The sequence below is a fragment of the Enhydra lutris genome, unplaced genomic scaffold (genome assembly GCF_002288905.1).
Source record: "Enhydra lutris kenyoni isolate GAN:26980312 unplaced genomic scaffold, ASM228890v2 scaffoldscaffold76, whole genome shotgun sequence".
In the NCBI taxonomy this organism is placed as follows: Eukaryota; Metazoa; Chordata; class Mammalia; order Carnivora; family Mustelidae; genus Enhydra; species Enhydra lutris.
Window position 1 is genome coordinate 602,743 of NW_019154160.1, and position 10,357 is coordinate 613,099.

The 10,357-nt window shown below is 44.9% G+C and overlaps 1 protein-coding gene across 3 annotated transcripts in view; it reads right to left on the reverse strand.

Annotated features, from left to right (window-relative positions):
- Positions 1–9,199, reverse strand: part of LOC111160533 (tubulin folding cofactor E) — a 70,612-nt gene extending 61,413 nt beyond the window's left edge. For 2 of the 3 annotated variants that reach the window (XM_022523703.1, XM_022523701.1), the window contains exon 1: positions 9,139–9,199. The gene's annotated coding sequence lies outside the window, so the exon portion shown is untranslated. Of the gene's footprint in view, positions 1–8,127; positions 8,326–9,138 lie in introns of those variants that run through there. The other variant, XM_022523702.1, reaches the window with a different exon arrangement.
- Positions 9,200–10,357: the final 1,158 nt, after the last annotated feature.

The following is a 10,357-nucleotide window of genomic DNA, read 5'->3' on the forward strand; positions in this document are numbered from 1 at the left end:
GGGCGCCTGGGTGGCTCAGTGGGTTAAGCCGCTGCCTTCGGCTCAGGTCATGATCTCAGGGTCCTGGGATCGAGTCCTGCATCGGGCTCTCTGCTCAGTGGGGAGCCTGCTTCCTCCTCCTCTCTCTCTCTCTCTCTGCCTGCCTCTCCATCTACTTGTGATCTCTCTCTGTCAAATAAATAAATAAAATCTTTAAAAAAAAAATCTTAAAAAAAAAAAGAATGTAAGAAAGAAAGAAAGGGAATTCTGCTTCATGCTACAACGTGGATGAACCCTGAGGACATCATGTTAAGTAAAACAAGCCAGTAAAGACAAATACTGTATGATTCCACTTAAAAGAAGTACTTAGAGTCATCAAATGCATAGAGAGAGAAAGTAGATTTGTGGTTGTCAAGGGCTGTGGAAAGGGGGAAAGTGTTGTTTAATGGCTAAGAGTTTCACTTCTGCAAAATGAAAGGAGTTCTGGAGACAGATGGTGGTGATGGTTGTACAACGATGTGAATTTACTTAACACTACTGAACTGTAGTACACTTAAAAATTGTTCAAACGGTCTGGGGTGCCAGGCCAGCTCAGTCACTGGAGTGTGCCACTCTTGATCTCACGGCTGTGAATTCAAGCCCACTCTGGAGGTAGAGATTACTTAAAAATAAGATCTAAAATAAATAAATAAATAAAGATGCTCAATGTTATCTGTATTTTAGTACAATTTAAAAAATCGGAAATTTATGGGGCACCTTGGTGGCTCAGTTATTAAGTGTCTGCCTACAGCTCAAGTCATGATCCCAGGGTCATGGGATGGAGCCCTGCATCTGGAAGCCTGCTTCCCCCTCTCCCACTCCCCCTGCTTATGTTCCCTCTCTCCCTGTGTCTCTCTGTGTCAAATAAATCAAAATCTTTTTTAAAAAATTAATTAATAAAAAACTTAAAATATTTTAAGTTTTGTAGAGTTTTGATTTGCTTCAGCTTTAATTGGGACACCAGGTCATGAAATCCAACCCCTCATCTGGTTCTGCACTCAGTGTGGAGTCTACTTGAGATTTTCTCTGCCTCTCCCTCTCCCCCTCTGCCTCCACCAACCCCCACCCCCACCGCTCTCTCTCACATGCACACTCTCTCTCTGAAATATATAAATAAAATCTTAAAAAAATAAAAAGATGGGAGGGAATATATCTAGGTGGTTAAGTCATGACCACCAGAAATTCAGACTGAAGGGAGATCAAGGTTACTATGTTATTAAAGGATTCAGGAAAACATAGATGGCTCCCAAAGAGTGGGAACAGCACAATAAGGGACAGTCCAAAGTGAATGTTTCTCAGAAACCCAAAGACTGCATCTGGGAGGCCTGGTCAAAGAAATAGTACAAGTCATGCAACTGGGGATCAGGGCCAATTAACAAGAACAGAGTGAGACCTCACTCTCACCTGGTGGTTGGAGTACTGGGCTGACTACCTGGACAGCGCCTAAGTGAAGTATTTTTTACCCTAAGTCCATAGGTTCTCAAGGTATCCTCTAACTGAAGATATTCACTAACTTCTCACTGAAACTGTGAGTACAGGCCAAAAAATCAGTTGGATTAGCAGCACCTGTGATCAGAGATATTTCATATCACATTATAGATATTACAGATATCTCAAGATATTCTTTATAAGCATCGCTATTTCAAAATTACAGTATTAGACCTGCCACTAGATTTCTGTCACTTAATGTTAATGAACACATGATTACAATTTTTATGTCTCTTGACATAAAAACTTCATTTCACATAACTGGATTTCATCTGAAATCCTTATATAGTTTCTATTTTCCCCCCAAGTTTTTATTTAAATTACATTTAGTTAACATATAGTGTAACACTAGTTTCAGGTGCAGAATTTAGTGATTCAGCATTCCATCCAAACACCCAGTGCTCAACACAAGGGCCCTCCTTAATCCCCATCACCTATTCCACCCATCCCCCCACCCACCTGCCATCTGGTAACCATCAGTTTGTTCCCTATAATTAAGAGTCTGTTTCTTGATTCTCCTCTTTTATCCCTCCCCCATGTTTGTTGGGTGTCTTAAATTACACATGAGTGAAATCATATGGTATTTGTCCTTCTCTGACTTGTTTCACTTAGGGTTATACTCTCTAGCTCTACCCACATGGTTGCAAATGGCAAGGTTTCATTCTTTTTAAGGCTGCATAATATTCCATGTATACATTGTATACATTTTATCCATTCATCAGTTGATGGACATTTAGGCTCTTTGCATAACTTGGCTCTTGTTGATAATGCTGCTATAAACATTGGGGTGCATGTACCCCCTTTTAATCTGTATTTTTTTTATCCTTTGGGTAAATACCTAGCAGTGCAATTGCAGGATCATAGGGTAGCTCTAGTTTTAACTTTTTGAGGACTCTCCACAGTTTTCTACAGTAGCTGCACCAGTTTGCATTCCCACCAACAGTGCAAGGGGGTTCCCCTTTCTCCACATCCTCACCAACACCTATTGTTTCCTGTGTTGTTCATTTTAGCCATTCTGACTAGAATAAAGTGATATCTCATTGTAGTTTTGATTTGTATTTCCCTGACGGTGAGTGATTTTGAGCCTTTTTTCATGTAAAAATGTCTATTCATATCTTCAGTCCATTTCTTAATTGGATTATTTGGGGTTTGGGTGCTGAGTTGTAGAAGTTCTTTATATGAAATGCTATGTGTTTTCTATATTTAAAAACACCTTAGGGCGCCTGGGTTGCTCAGTCAGTTAAGTGTCTACTTTGGCTCAGGTCATAATCCTAGGGGTCTGGGATCGAGGTCCATGTCAGGCTCCCTGCTCCACAGAGAGCCTGCTTCTCTCTCTCTGCCCCTCCCTCCACTTGTTCTCTATCTCACTCTTTCTCAAATAAATAAATCTTAAAAAAAAAAAAAAAAAAAAAAACAAAAAACAAACAAACAAACAAAACCTTTAGGGGCGCCTGGATGGCTCAGTCAGTTAAGCGTCTGCCTTCAGCTCAGGTCATGATCTCAGGGTCCTGGGACAGAGCCCCACTTCGGGCTCCCTACTCAGCAGGGAGTATGCTTATCCCTCTCCTTCTGCCCCTCCCTCGCATGTGCTCTCTCTTGCACTGGCACTCTCTCAAATAAATAAATAAAATCTAAACAAACAAACAAAAAAAACCCCAAACATTTTAAGGGTGACTGGCTGCTCAGTCAGTAGAGTGTGTGACTCTTGATCTTGGGGTTCTGACTTCAAGCCCTATGTTGGGTGTGGAGATTACTTAAAACCAAAATCTTAAAAACAAATTCTAAGGCGCTCACAAGATTTATCAGACTGCTAAAAGGGTCTTTATACTCGATAAAGAAGCAAAGAAAATTTGAGGACATGAGAGGAGTTTGGTGGTAAGTCTTCAACATATAGCACATGCTTTTCTTTTCTTTATCTTAACTGCACAATATCCATTCAAAATGTTAATAATTTCTTTAATTCTTCTAAGAATTCTTCTAAAAATGACTATTATTGTTTAAGAGTGGAAGAATCTTGGGTGCCTGGGTGGCTCAGTTGGTAAAGCAACTGCTAACTGCCTTCGGCTCAGGTCATGATCCTGGAGTCGTGGGATCGAGTCCCACATAGGGCTCTCTGCTCGGCAGGGAGTCTGTTTCTCCCGCTGACCTCTCTCCTCTCATTCCCTCTCTCTCTCCCTCTCAAATAAATAAAATCTTTAAAAAAAAAAAAAGAGTAGAAGAATCTTAACCTGGGAAAGCACCTAACAGAGACCTAGAGTTCTATCTATACTATCGAAACGGTTCTCACCTATTTTCCACCTTTTCAGCCAGCAGCTTCCCCTGTGGGAAGTGTACTCTCTCGGCCTGGTGGGCGGTCACTCACCCACTCCAGGAGTGGACACAAGGCCCACGACGGCCATTATGATGACTCCTCACTTCCACTTCTGACATATAGCAACTGGTCCATATGTAAAGATCCTAACCCAAGGAGAGTCAGTCTTTTAGAAAATAACATGGGCTCTTGAAGACAGGATCCATCTCTCTCTTTCCCTAGACCTTAAAACAAAAGGACCACTTAAACCTGGAATAGCTGAGAGGTACCTCTGCCACTATTTGGAAAAATTTGTCTGAAAATAAGGCCAGAAAGGGAAGTAGAGTTGATCCAACTATGACTAAAGCCTTTCATTAGCCCAGTTAAATGAAACAGTAGTCTTTCTTTTGTTTACATTAGTTTGAACAGTTTCTTTCTCCTAGGACTGAAAGAAAATTGCAAAACACTAAGAATTAAGATATTTGTTCCTATTTAACGTAATTTGGACATTATATGCAGCCATTATATGCACTGGAGAGAAATTCGACTTTGTCCACTACAGAACAGCAATGGGACACGGGATAATCTAATCTCTCTGTGTCTCAGTTTCCTCATCTGTAAAATGTAGATAGTATTAGGACCTACTCCATAGGTGTCGTGAGAATTAAATGAGTTTTTATGTGTAGAAGTGCTCAACATATACAGTCAATGTAGCCATTAAGATCTCTTAATGATTAAGATCATTAACATCATAAATTAGATTCTGTATTTAGGTAAGGGGAAATATTCCATAAATCAAAGAACTATATCACATTCAGAATAACAGAAGCTGACATGGGGAAGTTTAATTTCAATAAGCTGGGGCACCTGGGTGGCTCAGCTTGTTAAGCATCTGCCTTTGGCACAGGTCATAAGCCCAGGGTCCTGGGATTGAGCCCTGCATCAGGCTCCGCTCCTCCCCCTCCCTCTTGCTCATGCTAGCTCTCTCTCTGAAATAAATAAAATCTTTTTAAAAAATTACCACCCAGGGGGCGCCTGGGTGGCTCAGTGGGTTAAGCCGCTGCCTTCGGCTCAGGTCATGATCTCAGGGTCCTGGGATCGAGTCCCACATCGGGCTTTCTGCTCAGCAGGGAACCTGCTCCCCCACTCCCGCCTGCCTGTCTGCCTACTTGTGATCTCTCTGTCAAATAAATAAATAAAATCTTAAAAAAAAAAAAAAAATTACCACCCAGGGGCACCTGGGTGGCTCAGTCGGTTAAGCGGCTGCCTTCGGCTCAGGTCATGATCCCAGGGTCCTGGGATCGAGTCCCACATCGGGCTCCCTGCTCAGCAGAAAGCCTGCTTCTCCCTCTCCCTCTGCCTACTTGTGCTCTCTCTCTCTGTCAAATAAAGAAATAAAATCTTTAAAAAAAATTACCACCCAAAAATGTTACAATTCCCACGTATTTAGCCCAATTTTTTTTTTTAAAGTAAGCTCTACCCCCAATGCAGGGCTCAAACTCACAACTCTAAGACCAAGAGTCACATGCTCTACCAACTGAGCCAGTGAGGTGCTTGCATTTAGCAGAATTTTAAACAAACCCATCTGCTGCTCTTAAAAAAAAAAAAAAAGTTTTTAGTTGTAAAATACACATAAAATTGATCATCCTCACCATTTTTTTTTTATTTTTTTTATTTTTTTTTAAAAGATTTTATTTATTTATTTGTCAGAGAGAGAGAGAGGGAGAGAGAGCAAGCACAGGCAGACAGAATGGCAGGCAGAGGCAGAGGGAGAAGCAGGCTCCCTGCTGAGCAAGGAGCCCGATGCGGGACTCGATCCCAGGACACTGGGATCATGACCTGAGCCGAAGGCAGCTGCTTAACCAACTGAGCCACCCAGGCGTCCCTTCACCATTTTTTTTTAAAGATTTTATTCATTTGACAGAGATCACAAACAGGCAGAGAGGCAGGCAGAGAGAGAGAGGAAGGGAAGTAGGCTCCCTGCTGAGCAGAGAGCCCAATGCGGCACTCGATCCCAGGACCCCGAGATCATGACCTGAGCCGAAGGCAGAGGCCCTAACCCACTGAGCCACCCAGGCGCCCCCCATCTTCACCATTTTTAAGAATACAGTTCAGTGGCATTAGATAGAGTCACATTGTTGGGCAAGCAATTATCAAAACTTTCTCATCCAGCCAAACTGAAGCTCTATACCCATTAAACAACTCCCATAGCCCTTCCTCCCCAGCCCCTACCTTATGTTTTTATGAACCTGACTACTCGAGGTATCTCATATAAGTGGAATCAAACAGTATTTGTCTCTGTGACTGGCTTACTTCACTTACCATGTCTTGCTGTCCTTTTATGCTAAATGTCAAAGCCTGTCTCCCAAGTTTTACTACAACCTGACAGTAGATTCTTAGCCTTCGCATACTGAATTACCTCACGTAATTTTAAGTAGGTCCCCCAAAAAGCTGTAAGCATTTCCTAAGAGGCCAAAGGCACTCCTCTCTAAAACACCAATGAGTGAAATCTACATCAAACCCACAATTTTTGGGGTGCCTGGGTGGCTCAGTGGGTTAAGCTTCTGCCTTCAGCTCAGGTCATGATCCTAGGGTCCTGGGATCAAGCCCTGCATTGGGCTCTCTGCTCAGCAGGGAGCCTGCTTCCTCCTCTCCCTCTGCCTGCCTCTCTGCCTACTTGTGATCTCTCTGTCAAATAAATAAAATCTTAAAAAAAAAAACAAACCCACAATTTTTATGACAAAACTGTATGAATGAGAATAAAATTAATCAATAACTTTGTGCCCTTTCTTTACACACTTTTAAATACTAGCAAATCTCCCCAAACCACTCTTGCACAAATTCATCCCAGCACTCCTAATATAATTGGCAAACTATAATGTTTCTCCTTTCAGGTTGACCCTAATTACTCTGGGTCATATTTTTTTTTTTTTTAATTTAAATTCAAGTTAGTTAACATACAGTGTATATTTAGTTTCATTCTCTGGGTCATATTCATTTCACTCTTATTGTCTGCCATATTGTTTTCTAGTGGACTCTTGTATTTTTCCAGCAAAATGCTAAAGTAGGGAAAGTATCATACACTTTTAAAAAAATGAAGTCTGATGTGCTAAGTATACAACAAATATTCTACTAAGTGTATGATAAACTGAGTTAATAAATCAATCAGAAGAGGCACCTGGATGGCTCACTGGGTTAAGCACCTACCTTGGGCTCATGATTTCAGAGTCCCGGAAAGAGAGAGCCCCTGCTCAGTGGGTGCTTTTCCATCTCCCTCTGACCTCCCCCTTACAAGCTCCCTACCCCTGCTCATGTTCTCTCTCAATAAAATCTTAAAAAAAAAAAAAAGTCAAAAAGAAAAAATCAAGGGACGCCTGGGTGGCTCAGTTGGTTGGACAACTGCCTTCAGCTCAGGTCATGATCCCAGGCGGATCGAGTCCCGCGTCAGGCTCCCAGCTCCATGGGGAGTCTGCTTCTCCCTCTGACCTTCTCCTCCTCGCTTATGCTCTCTCTCACTGTCTCTCTCTCAAATAAATAAATAAAATCTTTAAAAAAAAAAAAAAAGAAAAAGAAAAAATCAAAACCACCAGAAAACAGTAACAACTCTAGTTTTATTGTTGAACATGTACATCTTACAAAAATAATTAAGTATGGAGATGATCCAAGAAGTCTGTTTAAAATCAGACAAAGGTAAAACAAAGGTAAAAACAATATTGTGCGGCGAGGTTAAGATTCATTTAAGATTGAATTAGATTCAATTAAGTATGCATAGCTAAATTAAAAATTAAAAGGTTAGCCCTGTAAGTACCGAAATAGAGTACCTAGAGTAATATTATCTTCCAAGGAAACAGAGAAGAAAAAATGAAAAGAGAAAACACACAAGATCAAACCTCAATCCAAAAAAAAAGGCAAGAAAAGAAAGCACAGGAAGTACCAAGTGTAAGATGGTAGAAAAAGTTCAATCCATTCCTTCCATAGTTACATTATAGAAAATCCACGGGAAGCAGACACTGCGTTAGACAGCAGGAGTACAGCGGTAAACAGAACGTACAAAGATGTCCTCGCGCAGTTTCCATCTCAGCGGGGAAGCCCAATGAATGAAGAACGCACACGGCGAGCACAACGCGGAGGTCTGGGAAGGCCGCGTCTGGGAGACCCGCTGCGAGGGCGGTATTCCCATAAATGAAGGAGTTAGGGGACTAAACCGTGTGCACAGATGCGGGGGAGAGCAGTCCAGGCAAAGGAGCCCCAACTGCAAACACCCCGAGGCCGGGCTGTGCCTGAAGAGGCCGGAGGGCGGGGCAAAGAGCAGCGGTAGCTTCAGCTCTTACCCTGGGTGAAACGGGAGTCCTTGCCGGACTTCGGAAAGCAGGGCAACAGTCTGATATTTTAGGAGGGTCGCTTTCGATGCTGGGATGAAAAGAGGCTGGAAGAACAGCGGACGGGTTAGGGGGCCGGCAGCAGCCCGGGTGACAGGGCTGCAAACCGGCGCAGAGAAGTGAGAGGCCCGGGGTCTGACAGTGTCGGGATTCGCCGCCGGATTACACGCGCGGCGCGAGGGTCACGGGCGACTCCGGAGGTCCGCGCCTGAACGACACCTCAGTTACGACAATGAGTACAAACACCGGATGGTCAAAAGGCAGAGTCTGTCGACCTGGGTTTTTAACGTCCCCAGCGACGTGCTGTGTGTGACAGCGGAGACAAAGGTGAGAAGTGAAGGGATGGGGACGCTGGGACGAATCTCAGACGGCAGCGCCCGCTGGGCCGCTGTCACACACGAAGTCGCCCTCCCGGTCCTTCGTCCCCGCTGTCTCCGTCCTGCAGCCCGGCGCCCGTGAGCCCCGACCTCCCGACCAGACACGGCCCCCGCAGACAGGCACGTCACGCCCTCCCGCGGACACCCACCACCCAGGCCCATCCCCAGCGGCCGGCAATGGAACTTTTCCAAAACGCTCCAAGTTCGGCGCCTCTTTCACGTTACCTCCCCGTCACAGACGCTAAATGACGGGAAGTTTGGGGCCATTTCTCTCACCGGAGCCATCTCCCCTCCTCCCAAGTCACGCGCCAACAAGGCATCTCCGCACAGTGCCGGGCGGCGCGGCCCACCCGCCCCCTCGCCCGCGGCCGGCGCGGGGCCTCCGCCCGCCCGGACTCCCTTCCGGCCCGCGAGTCCCGGTCTGGGTCTGGCGGGGGTGGCAGAGAGGAGGCACCGCCCGACTCCGACAACCCGAGAAGTTTCTAGGAGAGGACAGAAGGACCGAAGCACCGCCGGGTGACGCACCGGCCACAGGCCAGCCACCCGCGTTTGGCTCCCACAGCCCCTCAGCCCCTCGGAAACTCACCTGCCCCGCGGCTACCGGGGTGGTCGGAATCGCGACCCTCGCTCGCGCGGGTACGCAGCGAAGCTTCCGGCTTTGGCCGGAAGTGCATTTTTAGGGAGACAGGAAGTCCCGCCTCCGCGAGATGAGCCGCGGCCGCTGGCGCTCAGGCGTGAACGTAAAAGACAAGGGTCTCGGGAGCCAGATGGACTTTCGGTCCATCCACCCAAACCCGCACAGCCTGTGCGCCCCCGTGTTGCACGGGTGCTTCCCGCAAACCCAGGAAGTCAGAAGAGGCCAATGACCGTGAACGTTCTAGTTTGCCTGTTCTCAGTACCGCGTTTACGCAGTCTAGCACGTAGGACGCATGTAGTCCCAGAGGAAAAGATGGTGTTGCTGCCTCAAAAGCGACTAATAATAATAATAATAATTACTATTATTATTATTAACATGAGGCAGAATGAAAGTAAATACAGTAACAGCAAATTCCTTAGGCATGTTGCTTTCTGAGCCTCAGCATTCTATGTGACTAGCTCAAAGGCTCAAACGGCTTGTTGTGAGGATCGGATGAGACGACACAAATAGATGGTTAGCAGTGGGGTCTGGTACGTGATCAAAACACACGACACCTGCGATGTCGTTATCACTAGCTGAACCCACCCAAGGGAAACTGAACAAAAACTCAGGGAGGTAGCATTCATGCTATGAAAGTTGAGAAGAATTTCAGTACATGAGATATATACTAATTGTGAATCTATAAAAACTGCGTTTTTTGATTAATGAAGAGACATGGGATGAAAAACCTTGCTCCCTAGAACAAACTTGCAGAAGCTTTGTTGTTTTAAATCCTATCAGTAAGAATGGAACACCCCTCCCTGCCTGGCTGAGCTGAGCCACATGCATCATTTTGACATTTTTCCAATCCAGGTATAGAGCTTCACATGAGGGGTTTTCAGATAGAACATTGCATATTTATTTTAGCTTTGTAGTTGTCAAGGATTCTATACCTTAGAGTCCACTTCATAGCTCAGACAAGAGCCTGCTTAATTCTTGCCTATATTCCAACCAATCCTATGCGATCTTTGTCTCTTCCGATCCCTTTTCTTCAGTTAGACTCCCCCAGTTGCTCTGGTGCATCTGGTCTCACTTGTTTCCGCAAGTCAATAAACCCAACTTTGTCAGACTACAGGCCCGTCTTTGATGGGCTTTACCACTGTTTATTTTGACCAAGCTTCTTGCACTC